At 37.8% G+C, this 16,210-nt stretch overlaps 1 pseudogene; it reads left to right on the top strand.

Moving 5' to 3' along the window:
- Positions 1-11,534: 11,534 nt before the first annotated feature.
- LOC149235689 (pleiotropic drug resistance protein 1 pseudogene) lies at positions 11,535-14,243 on the top strand (annotated as a pseudogene).
- Positions 14,244-16,210: the final 1,967 nt, after the last annotated feature.

Here is a 16,210-nt window from a genome sequence, read left to right as displayed (position 1 = left end):
CTTGAACAAATCGAACCATCCTCGCCATTCCTTAGCTCCATCCACCAGTTCCTGGGCCACTTCAGACCCCTATCCTACCTCCATATCCATTCATGCATCTTCCCTCACTCACCCATCCTCCAAAATCCAATTTTTAAACATCCTGTAGAAAATCGCAGAACATCCTGTAGAAATTTCAGAACATCCTGTAGAACCCCTGCAGACTTCCTGTAGAAGCTCACGAATGAGGTTTCTTGATAGCCAAACTCTGTGAAACTCTCTAGAAGGGTGTTAGGGACTCCTTAGACCCTCTCTGAACCTTCCCGACCTCTTCCAAGCATTTCTCCTCCTTGATCCACCTCTGCACAGTAAAAAATAGTTAGAAGCGCATGCATGATAATTCCAGCAACTTAAACAAAAATACAAAAAGATGTTTCCTTTAGACAAAGGTAGTATAGACACATGTATTTCACCTTCATAGAAGTAATGGCATCTCTCTCAGTAGTTTTCATGCTCCCCTTTGCATCAGTAGGACTAGCTGGTAGAATTAGGGTTTGCTAGGGTTTGCGTTTCTTTTTGGCTTTCAGTTTCTTTTCGCAATTAGATTAGCTTCCTTCGAGTTAGCTTTCATCCATCAATTAAAAAGCTTCTTCTAAGAGCTCATAGGAGTTGGCTTAAGCTCCTAGCGGACTTGTGCCAGCTGACCAAGTGACAACTGCGGCAAGAGCTAGTACTTGTGCATACAGCACCATCACTTCCAAGTTTGTTACGAACTACCGGGTTGATAAAATTAAAGAAGGGAGTTCCAGGAGTTGTAGCATTATTGCTGCAATACTGGAGCCCACCACTTGTATGTGTGAAATATATAGTGCATCCACAACTTGATATTTCACGCTTGACGTGAAAGGATTGGGCATCCTGTACCACAGATTGATTTGCTTTCACGCTGTTGGATTGATTTTCTTTCACGATGTTGGATTGATTTGCTTCACGTTGTTGATGTAAGATTCGTCATACTGGTATCCGTCAACCTCAGAATTCCCAATTCCACTTAGGTCGATCCCAGAATCCTCATACTGGCCTGGTTCGATCCCGGAATCCTCATCTTGGCATGGGCTGATGCCACGATCCTCATCATGGCATGATTCCTCAACCTGTGATGGCAGGTATAGTCTCAATACCAATCTCTTTAGCCTCTTTGTATTCCTACACAGCTTTGTGGGAAGAGTACTTGAATTTAATTTCTGGTCCAAGCTCACTTAGCATTTCTGCGTGCCATTGAAAAGTAAGTGTTGAATCTAATCTCACCACCAATCCACCATATATCACATAAATCCTAGTACTGATTCCAGCCCCATATTTCACGCCCTCCTGGAAAACTCTCAATAATTTCTCATCGGAGCCGGAATTCTCAATGGTAATGAGCCTGTTCTGCCTTACGCAAAGGTAGTCCTTCTCTTAGGGCTTCCTCATCGATTTGGATCACCTGAATATTCTTGCAGGAGTAAATGTATAGTTTCCTTTGTATTTAACAACAAACTCATATTTCTACCAAGGGTTATGAAAAATTACTGGAAGTGGCTTGGAATACTGCCGAGGATAGTTTCGATCTTTATTGCGGGCTCTTCATGTATAATGTGAATTCGATGAACAACTCGAAAGGTTAGAAGCAGCTGGTTGGGTGGCTACACGACATACTCAGAACGCAGTTGTTTGGGGGAGTTTCAAGAAGTGGGAATGACGTTCTGAAGGAGAATTCATCTTCCGTGAATGGTTTTGTGCAAGACGGTTCGACTTCTGCGAATGGTGTTATGGAAAAGAATTTGGTTTCTCAGAATGGTGTGGATGAGAATTTTATTGGGCTAAGAATCGACGAGGTTTTGGGTTCAAATTGAGAAGTTTAAGAATTCGATTTGTTTGAAGTGGTGTCTGTATTTAGTATCATTAGTAGATAATAATGAATTCAAGATGAAATGGTTAAAGGGATGGTGTTGATGTGAGAAGAAAACCAAGATAAATGGTTGCATAGTGATCCAGAATTCTGCATTCAATATTGAATGATTCTACATGGAGCGAGTAGGCATTGATTGAATTCAAAGATGAGTGAAAGAGGTTGATGAATGCAATATGGTTGTATTGCATATCTAATAAATGAAAAATATTGTTGGCTCTTATATTCTTTAGTTCTTCTACATACGCTCTCTGTGGTGGACTGTTATATGGTTTGAAACCTTGAAGGTTCATCCCTCTTCATGGATTAAAGTATTCTTTGCGTGTATTATTGAATTCTGGAGTTCTTTCTGCGGGGCCTAAAGTCGTCATTCCACCTTCTGTTATTGTTGTAGCTGCATTGAAGGGACTGTATGCTATCTCAGAAGTTGAATGAGTGTGGTTTGATGATGATACAAGGACTGTGGTGAAGAGGGAATCTATTCTTCCATTTCCTGGGCAGCGTACATCATAAACAAATGTTGAGGTGCCATTTTGGGGACTGATAATTGCATATCTACTAATTTGTGTTCGCTGACATTTAATTATCAGGTTCTATCTTCCAATCTGTTCGTTGTTTAGTTAAGTTTTTGAATGAGAAAAGTCCATTATGTAGTAGCTATCACTTAATGGCCGTTGCATTTAATTTCTGAATTTGCTATTGGATAATATAAGTTTATTTGGAGACTGTTACTACATGTGGAAGCATTAAAAGACAATGTACAGTGAATAAACTTACGAAAATCACCCACCGTGGAGAACATTGTGGAAAAAATCATTTGCATATCAGGGTTTATCTATTGAGATAATGGCCAGACTTGAAGATGCATTAAAGTTATTGAATATCCTAATTCATTCCACTGTTGATGGGATGGTAAAAGTCAACAAAGAAACTCTTTTTGACATTCAAACTTATTTGCAAAATGCACAAGAAAAGATCGATTTTTTGCAGCTTGAATCACAGCTACAGCAAGAAGAGCTACATCAAAATAGACATCATTCTGAACCTGTTTTTGTTCAGAACATTGAGACAACCACCCATCAGCAGCAAGTCAATAATGTTACAGTTCATTCAAATAAAGCAGCAGTTGTAAATGCAGATGCAGAAACTCAGTCTGCACTTCCCAAGCCCATCATCAGACCTTGGGAACAGCTTGTCCACAACAAGCACAGAACTGGCCTTGGATATGACAAAGGCTTGTCCTTTCATATTCCAGACTACTCAAAACCCATTCAGTTTCAGAGTGCTGGATTCATTCATGACAGTTCACCTGCTCCTCATGATAGTTCAGCTTCAGCTGTTCCAGACTCTGCCCCTCTTCCACCGCAACAACAACAACAACAGATCGTGAAATGCCAACACTATGACTGAGTTGGCCATCTGAAAGATCACTGTTTGATCTTCATCCATGTAAGCATTGTCATAAAACCAGTCATTCTTCAAACAGATGCTTCAAAAACAAATGTCCTGCAAGAACAAAGATTCATCTTGGATGGATCGCTTCTTGGCAATGGGCATCAACAGCCAAGAAGATATTCCAAACACATGTTAGAACTTGTTCTATAGTAATGAACAGTCTTGCAGTTGAGTTTTCTCCATATTCTCACCTTGTATCTGACAGGGGGGGGGGGGGAAATGATGGTCATCTATAAGCTTCAAAGTCACACCAAGCGAGCCTGAGCCACAACCTGCCACACCAGTTTCAGAGTTGTAGCCAGACACAAAGATGCCCCTAAACATGCCTTTAGTTGGCAATCTGGGACACTTCCTCTAGCAGAAGACTTCAGCTTCTTGCCAGTTTCGGAAGAATTCCAGGAACAAAATTGAGAACACTTCCTCTAGCAGAAGACTCCAACTTCTTGCCAGTTTTGGAAGAGTTCTAGGAATTGCATTAAGCATTCTAGAGTTGTTGGTCATCCTTAAACCATCATAGGTTGAGACTTCCCTTTTCAGGTTGAAGTTCTCCCTTTTATACGGGGTGAGACCTCCATTTCATGGTTGAAGGTTTCCCTTTTTAAAACAATAGGATCACTTCCTCTAGCAGAAGACTTCAGCTTCTTGCCAGTTTTGGAAGAGTTCCGGGAACTGCACTAAGCGTTCCAGTGTTGGTGGTCATCCTTAAACCACTGCCCTTTATACCAACATTTCATAGAGCACATTCAGCCTAGTGCTGCCATGCATTTTTTGCACATTTTGTATTACAACTCCCTTCTTGGACTCATACATAACCCTTTGGATTAAGGGGGGGAATGTTGGACACCTAATCCTCAATGGGTTAGTGTGAAAGCTGAATAGACTAAGTAGTCCAAGAGACCTTAGGATATGAAACCCAAGAGTCACATAATGTATTATAAATGTATATCTCTTGTTAATAAAAATTGCACTCTCATGATTTATCTTTCATATTGTTCTTACTACCCATGTGTGTTTAACAGGGTTTAATATTATTCCCTATGGTTTATAATTCCTTGTATTTTTAGTATTAAACTTAAGGGATTATAAACCGAAAGGAATTAATATTATAAATCCAAGGTACGTAAACCATAAGATCAATTTTATAAATCCGAGAATAAAGTTGGTTGACCATGGTCAACCATGGTCCAACGTTACATTGTGACTAGGATTGTCTCAAAATGAAAATCAACCATTGTCAACCATGTTTATTTTAGGGTTTATAATATTTTTCTTAGTGTTTATATGCCTTGGGTTTATAATATTAATCCCTAGGGTTTAATATTATTCCCTTTGGTTAATAATTCCTTGGGTTTTTAGTATTAATCCCTTGGGTTAATATGATTACATTTGGTTCATAATCCCTTGGGGTTTTAGTATTAAACCCTAGGAATATGAACCCTTACATTAATAAACCGAAGGGATTGATATTATAAACCCAAGGGTTAATACTAAAACCCCAAGGTATTATAAACCCAAGGGACTAATATTATTAAACTCAATGGACTAATATTATAAATCCAAGGTATATAAACCCTTAGTTGACCATGATTTATATTGAACCTAAGGACTAATATTATAAACCTATGAATAATATTATACCCTAGGAATATGAACACTTAGATTAATATACCAAAGGGATTGATATTATAAACCCAAGGGAATAATAAACCCAAGTGATTAATACTATAAACCCAAGGGAATATAAATCCTAGGATTTTTAGTAATAATTCCTTAGGTTTATTATCCCTTGGGTTAATATTATTCCCTTGGGTTTTTAGTATTAACCCCTTGGGTTTATTATTCTTTTGGTTTTATAATATCAATCCCTAGAATTTATTAATCTAAGGGTTCCTATTCCTAGGGTTCATATTTATATTACATAATTTCAAATTAAATAATAATAAATAACATTTAATATTAAATAATTATTATTATAAAGAAATAATTATTATTAATTATAATGATAATAATAATATTTTTATTGCAATAGTGTTTTTTTGATAGATACAACTGAAGTCTTCTTCTTATATCAACCATATTAATATTTTTAATAATATGGTTATACTAGTTCTAATAGTAGTGGCAGTATATATGGTAAAATTTGCAATGTATATGGAAAAATAGTTTTTAGATATGTGTGACGATAAGGAATTCATATTAATAATTCGTCTTGCTATAACTATCATATCTAATTGTTTATTTATTCTGCCATAACTATCTATTTATTTTTATGGTTACTGATTGTAAAGATGATATGTTTTTATTATTAATTTGTATGATATTTTATACTTTTATATATATAAATGTGGTTATGCTAATTCTAATAATAATTGCAATATATATGGTAAAATTTGCAATGTAGATGGAAAAATATTTTTCAGATATGTGTAACGATGAAGAATTCACATTAATCAATAATTCGTCCCTGCCATGTCTATCTATTTGTTTATTTATTTTTGCCATGACTATTTATTTGTTTATTTATTTTTATTGTCACTGATTGTAAAGAACATATGTTTTTGTTATTAATTATTTGTATGATATTTTATATCTATATATAAAAGAGATGAAATATTTTGTATGGTTATATATAATAATGATGGGATTGGATTACTTTTATTATTAATAAAATTAATATAAATTATTTAATAAAAATATTAATATATATTTTAATAAAAAAATTATTTTATAAATGAAACATTGTTTTAATTTTATTTTATTAATATTATTTTATCTTTTCATATTGGCTAATTAATTAATGATGATAAATCTGACATTTTTGTCATCCATTGTAAATAAATGTCTATAATAATTATTCTAAATAAATAAAATATTTTGATTAAACATACAATCCACCTCTATAGGAAAGTTAATGCACCCTGACATGCAAGGGGAATAGTGGGTGCCTTGCATTTATATTTCTGCCCAAGTTGACTTTGGCATGTTAGCAGCAAGCCATCCACTATTCCCCTTGCATGTCAGGGTGCATTAACTTTCCTATAGAGGTGGAAATAGGAATTTCCTACAATTGATTGCTGTGTTAACCGTTTATCCCTGTCCAAGAAGGAACATGCTTAATTGTACAATAGATTAACTCGTTTAAGGAATATGTTTCATTGTCGTCCGCATTATCCCTTTTCACCCGTTCAGACAAGTAATGGATTATGGATTCCGTCCTAAAACACATTTGTTATGGACGATGGAATAATTTTTGCAGCTGAGAGTGTTTAATTTTGGTCTACAAGGGTTCGTGCTTTACGACGGGGAAGAACGCATGTGTCATGCTCTAATGGCTGTCTTTATTGCAATCTGAGGAGCGGGGGCACATACGTCTTCTCTTTACACTTCTTCGAATTTTACCAACCGGCATAGAGTTCGCACTCATTAAGTTGGTCTTGATTGGGAAACGGGCGTGGCGTTCTCATTGAATGCGTAGCGGCAGGTAATGTACTGTCTCGGGAGTTGCCTCGTCAAGTCCAACTGTCCCGGGTAGGAATCGGCTAGCAGGAACCTCCATGGGTTTCGCATGTTGCAGACAAAGGTGCAGGCGCCCACCATCAGACGGGAAAAGAGACCCAGAACAACGGCCGCGACTACCATGTGGATATGTAAAGTTATTGAGATGAAATATTTCAAAGAAGAACTGATCATGTTGTATTTCTCGTCAGATAATCAGATTGATGAGTGCAAGAAGGATTCGCTTCCACCTGTTCATGCCCCGCTTCATTCTGGTTGAGAGCATTCATCTCAGTGTCCTTAGGTGTTATAGTTAGGTTGGTTTGAATTTAGTTACTGATGAGAAGAATTGTTTGTTTCATTCCTAACTTTGAATGTATTGGTAATGTATTTCCACCTACGCAATCTTTATAGCTTATCATGCTATTATTGAGAAGAGTTGTTTGTCTAATTCCTAATTTTGAAACTATTAGTTATGTATTTCCACCTATGCAATCTTTATAGCTTATCATGCTATTTGAACGAGGTTGAATAAAATTCCAAAAAGACCAACCTTTAAAATTTGTTTTTAAGATCACATAGAAATAGCAGAAGTGTTGGAGGAGAAGAGCGAAGTGGCAACCCAACAGAGAGAGCAATCACTCCGCAAGAAAAAGCTAACTGACTTTTTTATTTCATTTTAGAGGAACCATCTCACCCTCGTAGAGTACAAGATAAGTTGCGGTGACTATAGCACCGCTATGTGTAGAAAAATGAGATGACAAGTCAAAGGCAACATTAGCATCACCCGTCGACCGCAAACTCCGTGTCAAGTCAAGTAGGCAAACTGAAGGATCGCGTTACTTAATTTCCGTTACAAACGCACCACGGGATTCGCGTTACTACAACTCCATTAAAATACTCGCTCCATACAACTGCGAGAAGTCGTGGGGATTCGCGTTACTACAACTCCATTAAAAAACTCGCTCCATACAACTGCAAGAAGTCGTGTTAGTACACTTGCAGCGATTTTCGTCTCTCGTGCCACTATAACAGAAAGAAATGCATTAGAGTGATTTACCACCCAAAAAAAAGTACGAAGAATCCATGACTTTCTTTGCTTGGTTTTTCGTTTAAATCAACGCTGGGTATCTTGCTTGATTCCATGAATCGAGAAAGCCTCAAAGTTTATTTCTCAAGAAATAAAAAGGCTTTTAAAAAGTCATTTTTAAAGGTTTAAGTGTTTTTATTTGAAAAAGGGGGTTTGTTATTAAACTTGAAGGGTTTATTTAAAATTGTTTTCTATTATTATTTAAATTTGAATTTGTTATTAAAAAACACATTCCATTATTTTAAAGAGGTTTTTTTGTTTGAAAAGGAATTTATAAAAGAGGGTTATGTTTTCACATTAAAAAAAAATGGTTTTTTTTGGCGCTTCGTCACAAACATTCATTTTATTTTTGGCAAAATTTATGAGTTTTGGTCTTTACGAATGAAGGCATTTCTTCAAGCCCAAGAGTGCTAGGATATTGTTTAGAATGCCTATGTAGAGCCCACCCAAGAAGCATTAGCAACCATGACAAATAATCAAAGAAATGTCGCTCTAGAACTGAGAAAGAAAGAGCATCGAGCCAAATGTTCGATACAAAATAGATACATATCATGATAATGATACAATGAAGACTATTAAATTGCAGACATTGTGGGCTCAATTTGAAACCTTGACGATAAATAAGACAAAGAATGTTGATCAGGTCATTACTATGGTGTGGAGTAGGTAAATCTCCTATGTGGATAGAGGTGATCCCTCTAGCCCAAGAGTGGGTCTAGCCGCAAACAAAACAATCTAATGTAAATTTCCTTAGATTAGAATTGAATAAGAGGCCCTACCTCTTATAGCGCTAATCCACTTGATGTTGATCTTGCTTCCTTGCTTCAGCTCCCTTTCATTCTTTTTGTTCAAATACCTGAAACAAACATGCAAGAGACAACAACAAACATGATAGCATAAAATCGAATTCAATCTACTTAAAAAGTCAAGGAGTCTTAAGCTATCACATGTAATATTACACACGATATAGGAAATAAACCATTAGTTGTATTAATAAAACTTCAAAGAGAAATACAACTGGAGCCTTGACGTTGCAGGTTCCCTTTGGCATGTTCAGGTTCCAGAACCACTAGAAGCATCTCATGATTCACCCACAACACAATGGAAGTTCAAGGCCTCTTTCCTTATGCTCCAAACCAAACACAACAAGCTTATTCTCCCTTCACACACAAAATAGAAGGCTAAGGTTCTCAATATGGCTCTCAAGATTTGCAGATTATTTCAGCCCTTTCATTAGCTAGCTGAGGGTGTGAAATGGGGAGTTTATATAACTTGGATGGAGGGGAAATGGATCCTCTTATGGTGGGAGAGGCCTTATCCCTTTTGGTTTGTTCCATTTTAATAGGGGAAAGGAGCCCAAACAGACTCTCTCGGCTCTATCTTGCTCAACCATTTACCAGACTTTTGTTCACGAAGCTTCTAGAGTTGGAAGCTTCGACTCAATTTTTAAAACTTGCCAAAAGAGGGTCGGCACGGGTGATGAATGGCTCACTTGCGCCTTTCGGCATTAGTCCTGGTTTTAAACTCTGCAAATCAACGCAGGGGAAGAACTGAGCACTAGTGTGAGTCTTGAAAACTGGGTTGGAAGGAAGAGTCTTGGGAAATGATGAAAGAGGGAAATGTTCTGCAGATGAAGAGGGATGTAGGGACATGTTCTTCATGGCAGGGAAACATATGAGGGTCACCATAGAGGTCCTCCAGGATCGAGGAATGAGGAGTATAGGGACACTGACAAAATGTTGTGTAACAGATGCCCCCTAAAGCATGAAGGTCGAATAAGAGTGAGGGGTGAAATGATTTACGAGTAGATGCATGGAACTGGAGGCCGCTGCCGGAAAACCTGCAAGCAAGCATAGATACATATACATTACTGAAATCTCTGATACATTAATCGTGGTATGGACGCAACCATCCAGAGGAAGATCATGTAAATGGATCCAAGGCATGGGCACATCCATCCAATAAGAAGGATCATATCAAACCCAAGGTATGGTCGCAGTCATCCAATAATGAAAAGGATCACATATAACAGACTCATGGTATGGTCACAACCATCCATCTGAAAGAGACATGTATGTAAGCATGATCATGTCACATCACCCTGCAACCTGGACTCATGTAATCTGAGCCCAGGGTCTTGCGCTCCAACATGGCCCGATCAAAGTACAATTTCTAGCATGTGAATAGATGTATTGATGTTGAACATGCTAGAAAATCACTTGATTACCAGTCAATGATGTGAACTGTTAACAAGCGCGAGAGAAACCATCAATAATGACAATGGCTCTCAAGGTACCAACAACACAATTCACGGAATGTGAATAAGGAACTGAAGTCGAACACCCGTGAAGTCACCCGATCGAAGGCCAATGATGTGAACCTGTCATTGAGTGCGAAGAACTTGCCATTAGGGCATGCAAGCTCTAAGGTACTGGAAGGGAGTCTCTCAACCAACTTCCCAGATAATGAGTTGAAGTCGACAGGAAGTGACCGTGTCAAAGGAGGGTCATGATGTATCCCACATCATTGACACGAGACAAGGGATGCAATGATTATGAATAGTATAGAGAACCAAGAATGAATGTAGACTATAGAAGGATTAACTCTTGAACATATCAATGACATGACTTCAGAGTTTTGGCAGCTTTTTGATCCATAGGATCGGAGGTCATGATGACGAGGCAAAGATCAAATGGAAAGGAAAAAATGGTGGCCCAAACCCAGGAAGGTCAGTGATGAAGTGGGGATATCCCAACCTGACACGAAGCAGAAAAGTGTCATGTTCAAGAGTGACTAGCTACCGACATAACTGGTAAAATTTCCCATTTCCCCCACCATTTCTAGCAGGTACCCCAATTATTTTTTATCACAAGCTTCAAGGGGATAGCATGTTCTTGCACTATAAGTCTATCCTTTGGATGAATCTGACCTAGTAAGATTAAAGAGCCCTAGGAAGGAGAAGCTCGTGTCCGTCATGGCGACGAATCCAATGTCGTTTAATATTTTAACGAGTCTGACAAAGGTGTAACTCGGTATCTTTTTCATGTTTATAAAGTTTGAAAAAGACACGAAAAAGAAAACTCCAAAAGGTCCATTTTCAAACAGTTGTGTCTCTCGAGCCCGAAAAGGTAGAAAATAATACTTGAGAGAACTGCTTGACAATATTAGCCAAGGAGTATCTTTTTCGTAAATAATTACGCCGTAAGGCATTCCCTCTGAAATAAACTTTGCTCTCTACCTACGTGTCATTACTTTGCACCATTAGATGATATGTTAGACGATTGAGAGAAGCTAAACCGTTCCCTCTGAAATAAACTTTGCTCTCTGCCTACGTGTCATTACTTTGCACCATTAGATGATATGTTAGACGATTGAGAAAAGCTAAACCGTTCGATGACTAGAAAATAGTTACGAATTCGTTGGAACCTAGTATTCGATTCGCATAGGTAAAAACCCTGCGAACTCCAGCAGCGAGCTCTTCAATCTGGTTGTCGAAAAGGGGATACTGAAGGAAGAGGAAGCAAGAAAGTATTTTCAACGGTCGATTTCTTCCACAGCCGGAGCATGGGTGTGTGTCACCAAGATTTGAAGCCAGAGAACCTGTTATTAGACGAAAATGGCGATATGAAAGTCACCAATGGAGCCAAGGCCGACATCTGGTCATGCGGAGGCATACTGTTCGTGCTCCTGGTGGGCTACCTGCCGTTCCAGGATTTGAATCTGACAGTGATGTATAAGAATTTCAAATGCATGCCCTGGTTTTCCTCTGAAGTTCGGCGTCTGGTTATCCGGCTGCTAGACCCTAACCCTCTCTGAGGAGGATCACCGTTCCGCAGCTCATGGAGGTTTCTTGGTTCCGCTGGGGCTTCAAGCGTACGTAGGCCGACAATGATCTCTGGATTCCCCAAGAAGCAAGAAACATTTGCTTGCATCTTAGGGTATTGTGAATAAAATGATATCCACTCTCCAAATGTCACAGTCTTTGAATCACTCGTGTATTCTGCATGGCTCCGTCTTCCTTGCGAGGTTGACGAGAAAACTAGAATGGTTGTTCTAAATTTCTCCCCCTTGCATGCAGTTCTTCAGACTGAAGATCTTTCTTATTAATGAGACTCTGCAAGCAGCTTTTACTCACATATTTTTGATGTTACAATAAGTGCAGATGTTTGTGACAGAAGTCATGGAGCTCGTAGAGCTCACTCCTCTGAGAGATGCTCTTGTAGGGCTTCCTGGAGTGACAGGTCTTTCTACAGAGCAAAGGAAGAGACTTTCCATAGCAGTTGAACTAGTTTCCAACCCTTCTATAATCTTCATGGATGAGCCAACTTCAGGACTAGATGCCCGTGCTGCAGCAATTGTTATGCGTATTGTTCGCAACACAGTCAATACAGGTCGAACTGTTGTTTGTACCATCCATCAGCCCAACATTGATATCTTTGAAGCTTTTGATGAGGTGAATTCAAACACTTTCATGATCAATCTATGCAATGTGAAACAAAAGGCCTACTCTATGTTTCTTTTCATGATCAATCTATGCAATGTGAAACAAAAGGCCTACTCTATGTTTCTTTGCTTGGCTTAACAACAAATGAAGGGTTGCAAAGGGCTCGAACAAGTCAGGGAATAATTGCTAAATTTTCAGTTTTATTGGTTTGCTAAACTACAGCTCTTTTTATAATCATAAAACTTATTTCCTTCAATTTTGTTCGATTCTTGGTTGTTTGGCCAGGCATTCCAAAAATACCACAGATTAGTGAAGGATACAATCCAGCAACATGGGCGCCGGAAGTGAGTTCCATAGCTGTTGAGGAAAAACTTGGTGTAGAGTTTGCTGAGATCTACAAAAAATTAGCACTCTATGAGTATGTCTAACATAATTGTAGGAATTTTTTTCAGAACTTTGAGCTTTTTTTATTGTGCATCTCTAATTTTGTTACCCTATCTTTAGTTACATAATTTCTCCCAAGAAACTGTAATTTTTTTAAAGCCCTATTTGACAGTTATGTTGTTCTATTTTAAGATGGAATCAAGCCCTTATTCAAGAGCTAAGCACACCTGCTCTTGGCTCGTAGAATCTGAGTTTTCCAACACAATATGCATGGTCCTTCAAGGTTCAGTGCGTGGCATGCCTTTGGAAGCAATAATTTCTCCCAAGAAATTGTAATTTTTTTAAAGCCCTATTTGACAATTATGTTGTTCTATTTTGAAATGGAATCAAGCGCTTATTCAAGAGCTAAGCACCCATACTCCTGGCTTGCAGGATCTGAGTTTTCCAACATAGTATGCACAGTCCTTCAAGGTTCAGTGCGTGGCATGCCTTTGGAAGCAACATTGGTCATATTGGAGGAATCCACACTCTAATGTTGTGTGATTTTTCTTCACTACAGTCGTTGCCCTACTATTTGGGACCATCTTTTGGGACATTGGAACAAAGAGGTTGGACACTCTCTTGACAGGCATAGCAGACTTATTTGCAAAACTTGTCCCACCTCACATTGACATTCTATTTTCTCTATCATTGATTAGTTTATTGTCTATTACATATTTGAGTCAACAGAGTGACTTAGCATATTGAGAAATCAAAGCATTATATGGGTAATATATCAAAGCATTATATGGTATTTTCATTCACATTTTTTATTTGATCGCGTGAGCTTAGATCTGTACTACAAAAAGAAAACAATTTACCCATTGTCAATTTGGTCAACTGATTCAAACATTTCAATTTCTGGCACTTCTGCAGATTCACATTCTTCCAAATGATAGCCTTTTCATTTGAAGACCTTGTTTGACTCTCTTTCTCTGGAAGAGCGAGCAGGTTAGCAGGGCAATTTTGGTTTCAAAGAAAGGCAATTTCTTGTACCGAACAGGTTGTTTAGGAGTGTTCATCAATATGTAAGGGTAAGGTATGAATGGGGAGGTTACAATACAATATGCCACATTGAGGAATTTGTCAGAGTGAAATGCAATTAGGTCGTTCCTTCAATAGACAACGAAGTGAGAAACTTGAATGAACTACATAACTAATTGCTAAATTTTCAGTTTTATTGGTTTGCTAAACTACAACTCTTTTTATAATCATAAAACTTATTTCCTTCAATTTTGTCCGATTCTTGGTTGTTTGGCCAGAACATTCCAGAAATAGCACAGATTAGCAAAGGATACAATCCAGCGACATGGGCGCCGGAAGTGAGTTCCATAGCTGTTGAGGAAAAACTTGGTGTAGATTTTGCTGAGATCTACAGAAAATTAGCACTCTATGAGTATGTCTAACATAATTGTAGGAATTTGTTTCAGAACTTTGAGCTTTTTTTATTTTGTATCTCTAATTTTTTTACACCATCTTTAGTTACATTATTTCTCCCAAGAAACTATAATTTTGTTAAAGCCCTATTTGACAGTTATGTTGTTCTATTTGAAAATGGAATCAAGCCCTTATTCAAGAGCTAAGCACCCCTGCTCTTGGCTCATAGAATCTGAGTTTTCCAACACAATATGCACGGTCCTTCAAGGTTCAGTGCGTGGCATGCCTTTGGAAGCAATAATTTCTCCCAAGAAACTGTAATTTTTTTAAAGCCCTATTTGACAATTATGTTGTTCTGTTTTGAGATGGAATCAAGCCCTTATTCAAGAGCTAAGCACCCCTACTCCTGGCTCGCAGGATCTGAGTTTTCCAACACAATATGCACGGTCCTTCAAGGTTCAGTGCGTGGCATGCCTTTGGAAGCAACATTGGTCATATTGGAGGAATCCACACTATAATGTTGTGTGATTTTTCTTCACTACAGTCGTTTCCCTACTGTTTTGGACCATCTTTTGGGACCTTGGAACAAAGAGGCTGGACACTCTCTTGACAAGCATAGCAGAACTATTGGAAAAACTGGTACCGCCTCACTTTGACATTTTATTTTCTCTATCATTGATTAGTTTATTGTCTATTACATATTTGAGTCAACAGAGTGACTTAGCATATTGAGAAATCAAAGCATTATATGGGTAATATATCAAAGCATTATATGGTATTTGCATTCACATTTTTTATTTGATCGCATGAGCTTAGATCTGTACTACAAAAAAAACAATTTACCCATTGTCAATTTGGTCAACTGATTCAAACATTTTGATTTCTGGCACTTGTGCAAATTCACATTCTTCCAAATGATAGCCTTTTCATTTGAAGACCTTGTTTGACTCTCTTTCTCTGGAAGAGTGAGGAGGTTAGCAGGACAATTTTGGTTTCAAAGAAAGGCAATTTCCTGTACCGAACAGGTTGTTTAGGAGTGTTCATCAATATGTAAGGGTAAGGTATGAATGGGGAGGTTACAATACAATATGCCACATTGAGGAATTTGTCAGAGTGAAATGCAATTAGGTCGTTCCTTCAATAGACAACGAAGTGAGAAACTTGAATGAACTACATAACTTCTCTGTAACACATTCTCTCAGACAACTGAGTGAGAGACATTAGAAAACCTTTGTGCTAATCTTGAATTAGGCTCAAAAGCACTGTTTTTGGTTTTTCTTGAAAGAAAAGATGAAAAGATTGAACTATAAAGATTGCAATCTATAAAAGTATATAACCTATTCACATCCAAATCTTTGAAAATATATGATAAAAACAGGCACTATTCTTTCATAGATTTAATAATTTTTCAGTCATGTTTACTTGTTAGAGAGGAGAGATAATCTAACCTCTGAAGACAATTCTACACCTAGTAGAGAATTCAGTGTCACTCATGTCTTGACACAATAGAAGAAAGGAATGATCCTTCCTTTCAGGCCATTGTTGATGGCTTTTGAGAACATAAACTATTATGTTAACATGCCACCGATATGTGTATCTATAAATCATTCAATTGAATTGGTAATCTGCGAGTAGTTTGACATACCTAGGTTCTCTTCAATGGAATATCTGGAAATAATGTTTAGTTTCGTAACAGGAGATGAAAAGTGAAGGGTTGGGTCAAGACAGGCTACAGCTCCTTTCCAATGTAAGTGGATCCTTTAGACCAGGGGTACTTAGAGCCTTGATGGGAGTTAGTGGTGCTGGAAAAACTACCCTAATGGATGTCTTAGCACTTTCGCAGATTCAAATTCTTCCAAATGATAGCCTTTTCATTTGAAGACCTTGTTTGACTCTCTTTCTCTCGAAGAGGGAGCAAGTTAGCAGGGAAATGTTGGTTTCAAAGAAAGGCAATTTCCTGTACTGAACAGGTTGGTTAGGATCGTTCATCAATATT

Source organism: Pinus tabuliformis, chromosome 8 (assembly GCF_031772625.1).
Source record: "Pinus tabuliformis cultivar Carrire ecotype Pingquan chromosome 8, CPIR1, whole genome shotgun sequence".
Lineage (NCBI taxonomy): Eukaryota > Viridiplantae > Streptophyta > Pinopsida > Pinales > Pinaceae > Pinus > Pinus tabuliformis.
Note: the sequence above shows the minus strand (reverse complement) of the source record. Positions and strands in the feature narration are given on the sequence as shown.